This window comes from Petaurus breviceps, unplaced genomic scaffold (genome assembly GCF_028583685.1).
Source record: "Petaurus breviceps papuanus isolate PSGF00001 unplaced genomic scaffold, PetGlider_PUasm1.0 98, whole genome shotgun sequence".
Classification (NCBI taxonomy): domain Eukaryota; kingdom Metazoa; phylum Chordata; class Mammalia; order Diprotodontia; family Petauridae; genus Petaurus; species Petaurus breviceps.
Window position 1 is genome coordinate 33,163,065 of NW_027187460.1, and position 18,093 is coordinate 33,181,157.

Genomic DNA, 18,093 nt, shown 5'->3' on the forward strand with positions numbered 1-18,093 from the left:
TTGATTTACCTTTCTCATTTTTGATATTATTTCGGGGAATAAGGAAAACCTACCTTAGTAGACACACAGGAATCCCACCGTGACACACACACACACACACACACACACACACACACACACACACACACAAAACCCCTAGAGCGGTTCCTCCCACCCTTCAGCTGCAGCATCACCCAGGGCCCCTGGAGTTAATTGGGAATTCACTCTCATTATTTCCTAAACAGTGCCATCTTCTGGTCATTCCGAGTCAGCACGCGACTGTCTGGAAGGAGCAGTGGGGCGGAGGTAGGGAAGTGACCATGCCGAGGAAGTCTTCAGGACTGGGGTACTGGTTCTGGAGATTGCCGCAGCGCTCGCAGATCCTAGCACCCAGCCTCTTGGCTGCTAATGTTCGAGGGAGGCATTCAGGAAACTCAGGGCAGTTAACGAGATTTCTTCGGCAATTGGTGTGATTGTCCTTAGGCAGACAGAAGGTTCCTCTTCCTTTTGTAGAGCGATTTTTAAAATAGGCGCTGTTTTAACATTTTTACTTGGAAGCGATGGCTAGATTTAACAAAGTATATTCTACTTAGCTGATCATAATTCTGACTTTCTCAACTCTGCTAATTAATTCGGGGGTGGGGGCAGACTTTGCCTCTCGTCCTGAATTTAGATTCTGGTATCTACCAGAGAAAAGGGATGGGGGTGGGGCGTGCATTGTCGGGGTAAGGGGGGGGGGGAGAAACTAGCAGGCAGAAAGACAAGGTTTTTTTTAAAGGTTTTAAGGTTTTTTGTCACTACCCTTCTGACCCTCAACATATAAATTACTATAAATACAAACATGTACATTTACATAGGCATATATGGGTACATATACATATAAATGAATGTCTATGTATCCCCTCATCAATGCAGCCGAATCTATGAATGGCATCATTCCCCTCTTCTCCCCCTCCCTCTCCTTAAAATATCTTAATAGAGAAATGGTCCACGCAACTCAGACAGAGCTAAAAAACATTTTTTTTAAGTTCACATTGTTGTACAGCAAGACGAAATCAGGTGGTGCTAACATGTGCGTACTGCATTTCTCTGCAAACTTTTGCAATTAAATCAAATGAATTTACTGGAGTTTGAACCGGTCCCAAAACTAAGAAAGTGACTTTGAATGTTCAGTTTCCTCTCTCTCTCTCTCTCTCTCTCTCTCTCTCTCTCTCTCTCTCTCTCCCCCTCTCCCCCCTCTCCCCCTCTCCCCTCCCCCCTCTCTTTTCTCTCCTCCCTCCCCCTCCCTTCCAGCCACCCCCTCTTCCCCACCCGCCCTCCCCCAACCCACCTCCCTTCTCCACTCCCCTCACCCCCACCCCCATCCTCCGCCCTATTAAAACAACCAGCAAGTCTCACTTGTTAAAAAGACCCCCTTAAGTTGGAGAAGGCAGAAAGGCAATAGCAGGAAAGAAAAAGTCAAGACGTCTGGAAAAAATTACCCAGTCCCTACTCTGAGAAGCTCATTGAACTAGGGACTTGAACTGGCCGGCATCAGCCAAAGAAGACTTTCTCCTGATGCTGCACATCTTGGGACGACTTCTGCTGACTCTTCATGAGAGTAGCTTTTGGAACTGAAAGGACACTTTCTCATATACAGACCTGGGAGCAAGAGGGGGGAAATTAGTAATTTATTTTAAGGGCACAAGCAATACACGTCGAGAGTTTGAGACCCGACGCTGAATTTAAATAATAAGTACAGAAAATAATAATTACAATATCCACTAAAAGTGCGAAGAACAGTGCATCTTAGGGTTTCCACAGAACCCCTCTTTTTTAATGTTATTTTTTATTTTTTTAATTTTTTTGGCCGGCCGTCTCAAATTCATCTGATCTCTTATTACCTCAATTTTGGGAACTGCTCACTACCAACCCACTGGGACCACACAGCAGGCTGAAGAAGACCTTTATGACCAAAGGCTGAACAAGGTAAGTTATTTATGGTGGCATTTCGGTGCATAGGACGGGTCTGAAATAAAACAGAGGTAGGCGGGAAGATAGATGTCTAGAAATATTTGTATGCTTGTATTTATTTACTTTTAAAAAAACCTTAAGACAACGTTGAACCTTGAAAGTTTGTAATCAAAAGAAAATTTTAGGTAAGTTTTTCAAAATGTGCATTTTAGGTTAAGTTAATCATCTTTCTCTCCCCCCCATCCCATCTGAGCCCCCTTAGATAAATCCCCTTGTAATGGAGTCGCAGGTACCTAGTTTGGGGGGGGGGGGGGGAGAGAGAGAGAGAGAGAGAGAGAGAGAGAGAGAGAGAGAGAGAGAGAGAGAGAGAGAGAGAGAGAGAGAGAGAGAGAGAGAGGATTGTCTCAGGATGGAGTTTCCTATCTTTGTCTTTTGGGAACTGTGGAAGAATGGCTTGCCGTGTAGGAAAGAAAAAATCTCAGAGAGAAGAGTCAATTGACAGCTTTTTCTCTCACCCCATTCCCTTCCCAATTCCTCTAGTCTTCCCATGTATCCGTAAAACGATCAGTATCTCAACTGTGTCATTAGTTCTCTGCTTGCTCTCCTTAGCGGAATATAAAGGGTTAAGTGATCCTGGTCCTTAGCTCCAGGGAGAAGGGATCCCAGCAAGGGAGGGCCCTAGTGCCACCTCGTATGTTCGCGGCAATGCGCGACCCGGCGGGGGCGCAGCCACTCCCACTCTCCTTCCCCTAGCCTCTTTCTTGCCTCACTACCCCCAGATCAAACCGCGGGGACTCAGTCGGGCTCTGCAAAACTTTCTTTGGGAGCATCTGTTCCTCCTGCTAATGCACATCTGGCCGAGCACCCTTAGAGGGGAAAGGAGGAGGTGGTAGGATGAGTTTGCTGGCTGGGCCGACGCCTCTCCGTTAATTGGGTCCGTTCTTCGAACATCCCACTCTGCCCAGCGAGCAAGCCTTGCTTTGGGAAGGGGCGGGGGGCTGAGGAGAGCAGCTCCAGGGAGAGTCGTGGGGGCAGCTTCCAAAAGAGCCCACCACCTTATACTAGTCCGGTGGTCTCTCAGCTCCTTCACGGCTTGGGGCTGCGGAAATTGCTGGGGCTCGGGATCTGGGGGCGAAGCACAGGGCACCAGGCCTAGGGGAGGCAGGGGGTGGAAGTGGGAGCAAGACCTTGAGACTGAGTCGGGATTTATCCACACCTTAGACTGAATTCGTCACGCCGGTTCCCGCCCAGCAGCAGTAAGAGGAGAGCGCTTTCCAAAAGGCGTCCCTAGAAGCGGGAGGGCGGGTCTGAAAAGTGAGTTTGTGTGAGCCTAAGAGAGACTTTCGTGGAGCCCAAGAACGACCCCGAGGGAAAGCCGCGCTGAAAAGAAAATTAAAGCTTGGGAGAGAGGGGGGTTGTGACTGGGTGGAGAAGGGAGATGGGGGAGGGTTTAAAAGGGGCGGCTCGTGTTACACCACTGAGGCTGCCAACTACCCCCACCTCAAACGCCCAGGCTGGGGAAATAGGTGCGCCACGGCATGCCTCCCGGGCTAGGGAAAGTGCCGAGGCAGCAGCCCGAGCCTAAAATCTGGAGCCTTTGGGGTGGGCGTGGAGAATCCTCAGCTCTCCCAGCTCTTCCGCTCCTCCCAATTCCCCAAGGAGCCAGACGCTGAGCTATATAGTCTGTGGATCTCCCAGCAGCAGCTAAAGAGCGAGCCTCACTCCCACACGTCCCCTTCCCCTACAAAACCCACGTGGCAAGGGCAGGGAATGCCTTTGACGTCACATCAGGGGGGAGATGTGACGCAATAGATCTGAAGGATCCTGATTGGGTTAGAGGGGCTTCCCCAAACTTGACGGCTGAGGGCTGAGGACCTTCTCAAAAAGGGGAAGAGACTGGGTTCTAAAAGGCTAGAGAAAGGAGGAGGTGTTTTATTGGAAGAGCAATTAGGTTTCTTTTAGGGAATGAAGATCCTAGCTTCAGGGAGAATAGCTTCCAATTTCCACTGGTCCTTGCCAGACTGTCTCTGGTTTCAGAGAACCCTAAAGCCAAGTAGAGTGACTTTGAAGGTATTAAAAGAGATTAAGATTTTCAAATGACACTTTACTCAAAGTTCTTAGCAAACTCCCGCCAAATGTCAGTTACAGATGACATCTTTTAAAGTAAGTTCAATGTAAGTTTCAGCCAACTATAATGTAAACTAAAGGTGGCGGGGGGGGGGGTGACTATAAATGATTTTTAAACCATTTAAATTTTATTTATTTAAAATTTTACACTAAAGAATCAAATAATTTCTTATTTTTGAAATTTTCCTGGTTTAAATGTTAACAAGTAGACTTCAGGTTTTTGTTTTTGTTTTTTCGCTCCAGTCTCCCCAAGATGCTGACAAGATTACACACACAGAAGTCCTGTGTTTCAAAAATCATAGCTATCCATGCAAAATAACCTTTAACTCAATGCAGGCTTTCCCAAGTAGTTTTCCTTTAATATATGAAGATATGTATATACATCATAAGCATATAAATACAAATATATGAATTATGTATTATATGCATTATTAAGGAGTATTATATTAATATGTATTATATGCAGTATTAAGGAATACACAAAAAATGAGTAATGGAATATATGTCTAATGATAACAATAGCCTTGATGTGAAAATACTTTGGTTGTCAGTGGAAAAGGTTCAAAGAACCCATGTTCCAGTCCTAACTCAGTGTTGTCTCTAACTCATTAGCTATGTAACGTTAGAAAAGTTCTCTCTAACCATATATAACGTCCTTTTCTGTGAAACAAAGGGGGAATTGGAATAGGTGTCCCAAAATCCCTTCCAGCTTGTGAAATAACATACCCTTTGAAATATTTTATTTTACTTTATTTTAGGGTAATACATTCTGACAAAAAATGAACTATAATTTGAACTATGATATCATCTTCGGAATAAAGTTAGTTTATATTTGTATATCTCCATAAGGTTTGCAATGTGTTTTATATCCAATATCTCATTTGACTTAGAACAGTTATGTGAGGTATGTAATATGGGTATCATATAGAGCACTGGGTCTGGAGTCAGGAAGACTCATCTTCTGGAGTTCAAATCTAGCCTCAGACAGTTACTGTCTATGTGACAAGTCACTTAACCCTGTTTGCCTCAGTTTTCTTATCTGTAAAATAAGCTGTAGAAAGAAATGGCAAAACCATTTCAGTATCTTTGCCAAGAAAACACCAAATAGGTTCATGGAAAGTCAGACATGACTGAAAGCAAATGAACAACAGCAAATGACTATCCATCATCCTTCAGTGAAAAGAGAGCTGCATAGGAGACATGGGATCATAGATTTAGAGTCAGAATTTAACTTAGTTGAATTACTCAAAAGCAAACTAGTTCAAAGTACTCATTTTACAGATTAGGAAACTGAGACCCAGAAAGGTTGTGACTTGCTCTAGGTTACATAGGTAATAAGCTACAAAGGCAGGATGTGGACCTTGATCCTTTTAGGATCATAGTATCATAGATTGGGAGGGACTTCGGAGGCTACTTAGTCAAACTCGGGGGGCCTCCCCTGCCCCCATCCCATTTTATAGTATGATGAAAGGCAAAATTTAAATACAGTTCCTCTGATTTCACAGCCAATACTCATTTTACTCTTTTATACCACAGAATTTTCCCTTATCAGAGGATCTAGATGCAAATTCTAACTGCAATTTAGGTGTCCTGAGTTCTAATCCCACTTTAGTTACTTATTAGCTGTGTGATCCTGGGTAAGTCATTTTAATTTCACTCAATTTCCATTTTTTCTGTCATCTGTAAAAAGGAGATAATAATAACACCTACTTTCCAGAGTTGTTGTAAGGATTAAAAAGAGATATTAGATAATAGCTAACATTTATATAATGCTTACTACATGCCAGGTACTTTGCAATTATTATTCCTGTTACTGCATCCACTGCACTACCTAGCTGACCCATTGTAAACCTTAAAGTGCTATCTAGTTATTACTTCTCTGTGTGACCATGGCAATTTACAGTAATACTAATCATGATGATGATGATTATAGCTAATATTTACATAGATAGAACTTTAAGTTTTGAAAAGCATTTTATAAGTGGCTTATTTTATCCTCACAGTAACCCTGGGAGGTAGGTGCTATTATTATCCCCATTTTAGAGATGGCTTATTTGATAGACTGAGGCAGAAGTTAAATGTGTTGCCCAGAGTCATACAGCTGATGCAGGGTTTGAATTCAAGTCATTTTTCCTCTAGGTTCAGTGTGCTATCTGCTGTAGCACCTAGCTGAAATTATCCATGGTCCTCATTTTTTTTTTCATGTTCGAAATGAGGAGGTTGGATTAGATGATTTATGAGCACCCTTCCAACTCTAAATATTTAATCTCCATTTAAAAGATAAGGAAACTGAAGCAAAGAAAGATGAAGTGACTTGCCCAGGATGAAACAACTAATAAATGTCAAAAATGTCAGCAATGGGATTTGAACTAAGGTCTTCCTGCCTGTAAGTCTAATAACAGAACCACTTTGTGATATTGCCTCTGATACCAAACTATAAAGATTTAATGAAACACGGGCAGAAGAGCAACTTTATATATAAGCATTAGCAAAGCAAAAACTGGGTTCACATAATAAAGAGCCATTCTCTAACATACTGAAATCTTATTTATAATGTCAAGGGTCCCTCTGAAAATTCCCAAACAAAAGGGAGAAAACATTAGGCAATAAGGTGACTGAGGTCTCCTCAGCCATTTTCTGGCCAAATGCCTATAGCCTACATAGAGGAGCCAATTTTCAAATTGCATCAGTATATATTTCCACAGCACATTTCCTTCTTAGCATAAAAGTTTGCAAAAGAATACCCTGAACTAGCAGAAATCATAGTGTAGTAGTAGTAGTAGTAGTAGTAGTAGTAGTGGTGGTGGTGGTGGTGGTGGTAGTAATAGTAGTGTAGTAGTAGTAGTAGTACTAGCAGCAGCAATAATAGCAGTAGTAGTAGCAGTAATATGCTTACACTTACATAAAGCTTTAAGGTTTACAAATAAGCCACATTCATTCACAACAACCCTTTGGCATAGGTAATACAAGCATTATTATTAATACTTTGTAGATTGAAAAAATGGAGAAATTATGATTTATCCAAGGTTGCAAAGAATTCTTCCTGCCTTTCCTCAGGACTTTATCCAGACTTGAACTTACTTGACTGACCTCCTATCTGGTTCACTTCGTCTTTCTAAGCCTCAGTTTCTAGATTTGTAAAATCAGGATAAGAATGCCTATAGTACCTCCCTCATAGGGTTGTTCTGATGCTCAAATGAGGTCGTTTATGTGAAACACTTTGTAAATTTGAATGTGTTATGTGTGTATATATGTATATATAGACATATACACAGATGCACACGTTTATATTTACATATGAATTTTTCCAAGACTATAAAAGCAAGCATTAATGTGATAGCAGTATGAACTGTGAACTCTTTTATACAAACATATGTTTGTAAATATATGTATGCATAATATATAATAATGTGTATATATATATGGAGAGAGACAAAGAGAGAGACACATGGCAGCGGGGGGGGGGGTGGAGAGCTGGCTTGAAGTAAGGAGGATCTGAGTTCAATTCCCCATTCTGACACATGGCAAATCACTTAACATCTCAATGCCACTAGATAACTCTCTAAGACTACAAGTAACAGTGACGGTATCAGTCTGTATTGTTAGAAAGGAGGTCTGATTTAAAAAAAATGGTGGATGTATGAACGTACATATATGTGTATATATGCATACAAAAATATACATATATACACACATGTATATATATGTGTGTTTATGTATTCATGGATGGGTATAAAATAAGGGCAACTAGATGGTACAATAGATAGAATGCTGGGCCTGTAGTGAAGATTCATCTTCCTGATTTCATATCTGGCCTCAGACACTTACTAGTTATGTGACCTTGAACAAGTCACTTAACCCTGTTTGCCTCAGTTTCCTCATCTGTAAAATAAACTGGAGAAGGAAATGGCAGACCCCTCCAGCGACTTTGCCAAGAAGACCCTATATGGAGTCATGAAGAGTCACATGTTCCTGAATAATTATATTAAAGTACCTCCATTTTGAAAGCTGCCCTTCTACCCTCCCCCTTTAGGATTTATGTAAGGAGGCCTGTTGTCCAGTGTCTTTCTTCTTTCTTTTGTAACCACAAATTACTCCACTATTCTGAAGCAATCATATGATATTCTGCTTTCCTATGCTCAAAAGAAGTCTTAACTAAATATAGAATCTAGATAACTTGCAGGTAGCTCTGAAATTCTTATCTTTTACTCAACAGCTGTCTTCAGCAGCCACAAGATGTCTCAATTTGGGTGCTTAGGAAAAGCCTAGACATAACAGGCATCCTGCTTCCTCACAAGCTCTGCCCTCTCCTCCTCTGATGCTTAGATACCTTGGGCAGTCCTCCCATTCCATTTATTCATCTGGGCACACCCAGTGGACACACATGACCTCGAATGTCCATAGCCAGGGAGCTCCAGCAGCTATGTAGGAGTGGACAGCTCCTCTACTAGAATCTTGTTAGGACCATTTCAATATGACTTAGATCTTCCTTCTCCCTGCACAACCTGCACTACACATATGCGACTCAATTACCTTTGCCTCAGGATGTCCTTCTGTACTTAAGAAAGCAAGTTCTTGAGTTCCCACCACGGGCCCTACACCCAGCAAGCCATGAGAGGGGTACAAAGTAAGTATACTCACTTGCCGACCACTTTGTTGGGGAGGCAGAACTCACAATCATAAATAAATAAATCAGATATTTGAAACCTTCAGTTGTGTGGTTCTGAAATATGGGCAAGAGCAGTTGGGTCTCTGGAAAAGAACAGTGTATGTCTGGAGTAGAATTAGAGAATGAAAGAATTTTTAAAAGTAGAAGGTACTTCAGTAAGATCTGGCTTCTTGGGGGATTTGAGCTGGACTTAGAAGGATTAGCTAGGACTTGGATGAGTAAAGGGGGAAAGGCCAGGCATTCCTGGCTAGGAGCACATGTATCATTGATGCTGGGGAGGGAATTCCTGAATTGGGTAAGGATTTGGACTGGATGGCCTCTGAGACCCCTCCCATCTTTCTAAGATTTTGTACTTTTATGAGATTGGATTGGACTTGGAGTGCTGGGAGATAAAGCTAAGTCTGTAGAGTTAGAATCAGATTCTGAAGGAACTTCAAAGAGAGTGGAGCATTCATTCTTTGTTTGCAGAGGTTAGGGACTATGGGTGTGGTTCATGGCATATACTGTCAGGCTAGGTTCCTATGTTGGTTAATTTTGCTGAATTGATTTTTTTCTTTTTCTCTTCTTTGTTATAAGGGATGACTTTCTGGGTAGAAGAGAGAGAAACATATTTAGAAATGCAGGTGTTGTAAAAACAGAAGATAAACTGTGTTTTAAAAGACACATGTAGGATTTTTAAAACTTGCTATATAAACAATAGAAAACTTTTGGATAAAAGATTCATGAAAAGGGGTGGGATGGTGGCAGTGGAATAAGAATGACCATTCCATCAATCAATCAGTATTTATTAGACATGTGTCAAGCACTGTGCTAGGTACTTGGCATATGAATATGAAAAAGAAAGACAATTCCCACCCTTAAGGACTTTAAAATCTAATGGGGGAAGACAGTATACAAAAGGAAGCTTAAAATTGAGGGTTTGGGGTGGGGGAAAGGATACCCCATGAGGGAAGGATGCTGGTGGTGAAGTCAGTCAGAGAAGTCCCAAAGTAGTCCAGCCAGATGAGAAATGAGGAATAACGTAATAAGAAAAGTTTGTCATGAAGAGTAGTCTTCAAGGGTGTGCAAAGTGAATTGGAAAAAGAGGCTAGAGTCAGGAAGACAATCTTGGATGTTGTGACTAGCAATAAGGCCCTGGATTCAGATGAAAGCAATGGAAATGGACATTAAACCTGAAATATTGGTGTATAGTCTATCAAGCAGAAAGAGAGAGTTTGTTAAAAGGGCAGAGATGCTATCTTCATGCAAGGGCCACTGGACTCGAGAATTAGAAGGCACTGGATTCAAGTTATGAATTCCCAAGTTATACTCTGTATTACAGCTTTAGACAAGTCAGTTTCCTTTCTGAGCCCCAGTTTTCCCAGCTATAAAATGGGGATAATGATACTTGAAATTTGGAAAGCACTTCTTAATCCATAAGGTTCTAGCTAAAAGTTGCTGTTTTAGTAATTACTAATAGTCCCCTGAGTCTGAGAGGATCAGTAGAGTTGAATGTTTTCCATCTATGAAGCATACTGAGGGCAGTTCATTTGAGTGATAGCCCTCCCTCTGCTCTCAGTGTTGGAGCAGGGGACTAATGTTATCAGATTGGATTTCAGATCAGAGCCTTACACCAGGGATATGCATCCATGCAAATGATGTATTGAATGCCTTTGCTTGGACTAAAATCAGGACTCTCTTTAATTTGAAATTTGGCTAGACATTAGTGCCAAGCCAGCATGACCATGAAGACAAGAACCCACCTGAAGGTTTGGTCTTCTAACGAAGTAGAGTTTTTCATAGACTTGAGTTATGTTACAGATCAGCTACTGAAGATGATGAATGTTTGATTCCTCTCCATGCTCCCACTCAATGATCTGGGACACCTACCCTCAAATATATTAAATTATATTTATGATCTCTCTTCAACTTTACCAGGTCAATGAGTTAAGGCAGCAAAAGCATTATCAAATGAGATAATATTTCTAAAGCACTTAACATAGTTTTTGACAAATAGTAAGTGCTTAATAAATGCTTGTTCCCTTTGCCCCTTGCCATTAAATTGCAAACATGGAAGCACTTGAAAGAATTCTGGATCAAATGACCTGGGTTCAAATCCTACCCTTGACCTTTATTACCTATGTGATCATAGGCAAACCAAGTAACTTCTCTGGGTCTCAGTTTAATCTCTGTATCCTGGGTAGGGGTACCACCCCAATCAGAGACTATGCTCAGGAGATTATCACTCTTTGAACTACAGAACTTCCATCCTACCCTTCTCCTGATGAGTGACTGCCTCATGTGAACCACTGTTTCAGGCAAGCCCAGCCACGTTTTGCTTCACTCAGCACTCTGGTCTTTTCATGTTCTTATCATGCCCTCTCCTTCCAATCCAGCAACCAGCATCGCAGTAAACTGTGACATTGTTCCTAGATGGACCAATGGATCTGCTCCTCATTGGCTCCATTCACTCTTCCTATAACTTCGTATACTAAAGTTCCCCTTCCTGGTCACTACTCCCCTAGGTGTATTGTTTCTCTGTAGATTGTAAGCCCCTTGAGGGGAAGGACTGTCAGGTTTTGTATTTGTATTCCTCTGTGTTTGGTTTTTGGCAAATGCATAATAACCAAGGCAGCTAGGTCTTGTAGTGCATATAGCCCTAGATTTGGAGTCAGAAAGACCCAAGTTCAAATTCTGTCTCTGACCCTTAGTAGCCATGAGATTCTGGGCAAATGGATTAACTTCCGCTTGCCTCAATATCCTTGTCTGTTTCATGTGATCAGTCATTTTTCAGGCCTGTCTGACTCTGTGACCCCGTTTGGGATTTTCTTGGCAAAGATACTGGAGTGGTTTGCTATTTCCTTTTCCAGTTCATTTTACAGATGAGGAGACAGAGGTAAACAGGGCTAAATGACTTGCCCAAGGTTTTCCTGACTCAAATCCAGCACTATATCCACTGTGTCACCTACCTGCCTATATATTTGGTGGGGGCAAGGCAGTTGGGATGAAAGGACTTGACCAGGGTCACACAGCTAAGTATTGTGTCTAAGACTGTATTTGAACTCAGAAGGAGTCTTCCTGATTCAGGGTCCAGGATTTTATCCACTGTTCCACCTAGTTGCCCTTCCTCATCTATTAAATTGGGCTAAAATTAGCACCTACTTCCCTGGTTTTGAGAATAAAATGAGATATTTGTAAAAGAAAAAGTTTATCACAGTGCCTGACACATAATTGGTGTTTATTAGTTTTAATTTGAATAAATGTTTTTTCCTTCCTCCTTATAAAAAGTTAAAAGTTTGGAGCAGATCATCTTCTAACCCTAAATCAATGGTCTATGATGCCTGCAAGGGGAAATATGCATACATTATCTCTTTTGCATAATTCAAACATTAAACTGACTATCATGTCTTGTGAAAGCTAGGGATACGAAGTCAAGATACAAACAAGGGGTACATAGGTGGATAGAGCACTGCCCCTGGAGTCTGGAGGACCTGAATACAAATATGACCTCAGACACTTGATACTTACTGGCTGTGGGACCCTGGGCAAGTCACTTACACCGGACTGCCTTGCCAAATACACAGGTACATATACACACACACACATACATACGTATAAGCTTTGTCCTCAAAGAGCTTATATTCTATTGGGGAGGGATAATACTAGGGTACTACATATATGCAAATAAGTGAAAATTAATATATTTGCCTAGTTATCCCATCACTAAACTCCCTAAGGACTTGGGCGCTAAGGAGATGACAAAACAGGCAGGTAGATTTTGATGGGGAAAAAGGATCTCAGGAAATGTTGAGACTGAACTTAGCCATTAATTATCATCATCATCATCTTTTTTGTCATAGAGTTCAATAGAAATGGTCTAGTTATGTCATGTCAGTATCCTACTTTTCTGTTTAATGTTTTGTGGACTATTACACAGGTTGATAAAACAGCTACTTTCATAGCTGAAAAAAAGCATTAGGGTATAATTTCATTTTCTGTATGTTCACTGAAAAACTCCTCGATGCAATTCAAGTAGCAGAAAGTACCACAGACATGACAATTAACTTATGCTGTTCCCCCATGATTTTCATCTTCTCTTCTAGGTCTCTTTATTTTAAAAGCTTTTCATTTCTTGAATCTTGGAGATTATGAATATGGTGACATCTATGAAAATTTTCTTAAGTATGTATGACTTAATATTATATCTCGGTGATTGATTGTAAAGGCTTTGTGAACCAGGGGTGCGGTCCAGTAGAGTGTATTAGTTGAGTTCTATAGGATATTTTGAGGTCTGTATTGTAGTATAAAGATTTGTACTTGTTGTTTGACTGACCAAATCTATTCCATGTGAACTCATGAAAGTACTAGGTAAATGACACCTATCCTTATAGTATTGTGGCTCAGGTTTTAGCTACAGGAGGAAGAGATATACTCCTAATGATTCATCTCACTTCCACATTCATTGCTGATAAAGCTTAAGGTAGGGGGAGTTAGAATTAGGGGTGTTTATAGAGGCCTTCCTAGTTTTCTATGCCTTCCAAGCAGCTGAGTAGCTAGGTGGAGCTGTAGCTAAAGCACTGGGCCTGGAGTCAGGGAGACTTACCTTTGTGAGTTCAAATGTGACCTCAGACACTTGGTAGCTGTGTGACCTTGGGCAGGTCACTTAACCCTGTTTGCCTCCGTTTTCTCATTTGTAAAATGATCTGGAGAAGGAAAAGGCAAACTACTCCAGTCTTTGCCAAGAAAACCCTAAATGGGGTCATGAAAAGTCGGACATACCATTGAACAGTAACCAGGTGGGCTGTTAGAACCAAAGTTAGAACCTAAAGTGTTCTAAAAACAAAATCACAGAATTTTCTAGTTGGAAGAGACTTGAGAGGTTATTTCATATGAACTCCTACTCCTACTTCATTTATCTGTCTGTCTGTCTGTCTATCTATCTGTCTATCTATCTATTGTTGGTTGAAGAAACTGAGATTCAGAAAGGCAGAAATGGAGCAGGAAAATTTGAGACTGATTTGAACCATTAAGTATCATTATAGTCATCATGCTCATCAGTGTGTAAAAATTCTCCTCTTTTCATAGAATTTACTAGAAATGGGCTAGGAATGTTGATATCCTACTATCCTTTTATATTTAGTGTTTTATGGGCAATTGCACAACTACATTCTTTGTAGCTGAAGAAAAATGTTAGGATGCAATTTCACCTTCTGTACATTCTTTGAAAACCTTCTCATTGTAGTTCAAGTAGCAGTTGCTGGGATTTTTAATGATAGAGCAAGAATTAGGATTCGGGTCTTCTGATTCTCATTCCAGTGGGTTAGAAGTTTCTTATTGCATGACGTGCAAGGTGAGACGCACCAAGGTGTGGTCATCTGTAGCAGCCAGACATATAAATGTAAGTGGCATTCATGTTTCCCTGTACTGCATTCCTTTTTCTAAGAAACGGAAGTCTCATGTTGCCTTGCCCTTCACTTTTGGGAACCTTGGTCCTGTTCCATCACAACTGAAAGACCTTCAAGAGAAAATAGCTATTTTCTCTTCCATCCCCTAGCTACCTAGTCCTCTCATTGTTTGTGTCATCCATAGTCATTGCATTGTTTTTTTTCCATAGGCTCTCAGAGTAATAATGGATAATATTTACATAATACTATTTTATTTAAGATCTGAAAAGTGCTTTAAATATGTTAGTATCTTTTTGTGCTCACAGAAGCCCTTTGGGATGCTTGCTATTATTATCCCTCATTTAACAGTCGAGGGAACTTATGTACTTGCCCAGAGTCACAAAGCCATTAGGAGGCTAAGGGAAGATTTGAACTCAGTTTTCCTGACTCAAATCCAGCACTATATCCACTGTGTCACCTACATGTCCATATATATACATTTTTTTTTTTTGCGGGGGCAATTGGGATTAAAGGACTTGCCCAGGGTCACACAGCTAGTAAGTAATGTCTGGGGCTGGATTTGAACTCAGGTCCTCCTGACTCCAGGCCTGGTGACTGTACCAGCTAGCTGCCCCTAGCTGTCTATGTCTAATCACTACCCAAGTCCTATCTTTCTGCCTCTATGTTGGGTCTATAATACCATTCCTCCTTTCTGTCTTCATTTAGATTATTCTAATCCAGACCCGTCTTTTTACACTCAGACTATTACAGTGATCTCCTAACTGATCTCTTTTCCTGTAGTGTCTGTGTGTCTCTCCAATACCTTCTATATAACACTGCTAGAATAATCTTCTTAAAGTCCAGCTGTGATCATTATGTCCTTTCTTCAATGCTTCCCCATTTTCTCCTGAATCAACACCAGCCACTTAGCCTGACATTCAATACTCTGAATTCCCTTACCATACCTATCTTCTCGACATTATATTCCACTATTTCCCTCCCTGTATACAGTAGGGAAATTGCCTTAGAGAGTTACCTTGGGGTTGATACTGTGTAAAGGTAGATACGTACCCAGCATCACAACAGGAATGGACTATTTGTGCACGCACACACACACACACACACACACACACACACACACACACACTGCTTTCTTGCCTCCATATTTTCTATCATGCAGATCCTTTCCCTTGGAATTCTTTTGGCCATCAATTTCTGCTTTTCAAAATTCTCCCTATTCAGGGACCAGCTCAAATTTAACCTCCTTTGAAAAGCCTTCTCTGACCCTCCAATGCAGATGAAATGCCCCCTCCCCTCAAACCATGTAGTACTTTTTCATATTCTAACTTTTCATTCCTTATCTTGATCTTGCCTTTTTATATTACCAGATTGTAAAGTCCTCAAAGGCAAGAATTGCTTCTCTCATTCAAAGCTTTGTGTATAGTACACCCTCAGTAAGCATTTATTAAATGGAAAAGGGAGGCACTGAAATAGTTAGTTATCTTGACTTCTATATAATTTTGATTTTCTAAGAAATTATGAAGTTCCTCTGTGGTTGGCAGCCAGCTGCTGTCCTTGGATCCTATTTAATTGGTAGATAGTGAGCTGAAAAGTTACAGCCATTATTTGGACAAATCTGCTGACTTTGGGGAATACTTGTAGGCAAATTATAGATCAGAGCAGAGAAAGGAGAAATTGAGTATTCCTGGAGCACCTGCTATATGAAGGTCTAGTATTATAAGGAGGTTGTGGAATATGGGCAAAAGAGGGCTGGACGTTTGGGCCCAATGTAGTATTTTCAATGTTGACTCCTGCTCATCCATAAGAAGAGGAAATAATTCCCCCTTCCCAATGCTGGTCTAAGCAAAGAATAAGTTCTGAATGGGCCAGAAAGAATTAAGGATAGATCTTTTAGAAATAACAGTTATGGGGCGGCCAGGTAGCACAGCAAGTAAGAGCACCGACTCCAGTGTTGAGAAGACCTGGAGATCGAATCCCAGGCTCAGACACTTAGCACCCACCCAGAAACACCTGGCCGTGTAACCTTGAGCAAGTTACTTAACCTCAATTGCTTAGGGGTGGCCAGGTGGCTCAGCGAGTAAGAGCACCGGCTCCAGTGTCAGGATGACCTGGATCAAATCCGGGCTCAGATACTCAGCACCACACCCAGAAATAACTGGCTGTGTAACCTTGAGCAAGTTACTTAACCCCGATTGCTTAAAAAAAAAAGTCACCAGCAGATCAATCTGGTTCTTAGAACTAGGAATAATACTTAGGGATCTCCATTATTATTTTTAATTCTATTGGGCAATGACAAAGGGGGGGGGGATTTTTATCCAAGAAGCTTGGTAGTCAATTTGAAAGGCATTGTGATCTAATAATATATATTTCAAACATACTCAAAGATCAACTAAGTCCTTTCCTTACAACAACCCTATAAAGTAGAAAGAATGTAAGATAGGATTCCTCTGTGTCAATACTTTTGAGTCATACAGAACACTTATATACATTATCTTGTCTGATCAGCGAGTAACCCTATGAAGTAGGTAGTCTATTATTATCCTCAATTTATAAATGAGGAAATATTCTCTGAAAGACAAAATACTTTGCCTAAGGTGTACATATATGTAGGTGTCAGAGATGGGATATGAAGTCAGGACTCCTGACTCCAAATTTAAGCCACACTGCCTCACTGAAAGAGTTTTGAGAGATATAAATTTCCATAAAATATAATAAGGTCACAGCTTACCCATCTGTAACATGTGGAGAGCAACTCTTGCCCCACATACCCCACTGGGATACTTCAAATAAAATAAATGAAAAGTCATATAATAACTATAAAATACTGCCTAAATGTATGCTAGTAAGAAAAATTCAGGGAACTAATGTTCTAAATCTTTTTCCTTATCTTTCTTGTCCTTTCTCTTCCTTCTCCTTTTCCCTCCTCCACCTCACCCTCCTTCCCACCTTTCACTCTTCCTCTTCTCTCTTCTCAGGTCCTGTGGCTCCAAGTTCATTTTTCTTTCTACTGGAACTTGCAAATTTCTATTTCTCCCATCCTAGTTTAAGGCTCCTTCTCCCCAATCTCAATCATTTATTAATATACAACAAATATTCACCAAGCACTCATACTGTGAATGGAACCATGATGAGCCAAATCAAATAGAAAATAAATTATAAGACCTATAAACCTCAAGGAGATTACTGTATAATTGGACCTGCAGCATGCATATATGGGAACTAATATTATAATAATGCTGATGATAATAAAAATAATAGTTTCAGGATCTGTTGTTTTATCTGTCTAGGTGATTTGTGTCTAATCACAATCCCATCCATATCTTTGATGGTTTCATGATTTACTTTGCCAAAAAAAATATTATTTACCTTTTTTAGGACTATACATTTCTGCAATAAAACAAGGCTGCACTCTGACAAAAAGTCTGAGATGAGTGCTGTCCTTGACTTTCCATTTGCTCAGGACCTGGCAGAGATTTTGTTCTCTCCTTTCACATTCACTCTGCTAAGCATTTTTTTTTTACAAATATCCCATTGGATCCTTACAACTCTTTGAGGTAAGTGGAAACTGAGTCAGTCAGAGGTTAAGTGACTTGCCCGGGGTCATACATTGAACAGGTATCTGAGACCATATTTGAACTAAGATCTTCCTGACTCCAGGGAAAACACTGGTAGTTTATGATCAGGATAGGTTCCATGAAGAAAGTGGTGAGCCCTTGGGCTGTCCCTCAGGTCTTCTATGTTAAAATAAAGATGCTGTGTTAGTTCCAGCATTGCATGTGCAGCACAAAAGATTGATATCATTGACCTGACTTCCATTTCCTAGTAATTTTTCCCAAGATAATTTCAAAGGGATGGTCTGAGGCTCCACCAAGGTCAGAGGGCAGTGTTTCAGCTTCAGCAGATGCTATGGCAGAGCCTATCAATATCATATGTAGATAAAGACCAGGAAAATGTGAATAATAGAAAGCCAAGAAGGGGAGC

At 40.8% G+C, this 18,093-nt stretch overlaps 1 protein-coding gene across 1 annotated transcript in view; it reads left to right on the forward strand.

Annotated features, from left to right (window-relative positions):
* The first annotated feature begins 1,325 nt into the window (after positions 1 to 1,325).
* Positions 1,326 to 18,093, forward strand: part of HAS2 (hyaluronan synthase 2) — a 42,200-nt gene continuing 25,432 nt past the window's right edge. Inside the window, exon 1 of the mRNA XM_069081209.1 lies at positions 1,326 to 1,947. The gene's annotated coding sequence lies outside the window, so the exon portion shown is untranslated. The remainder of the gene's footprint in view (positions 1,948 to 18,093) is intronic.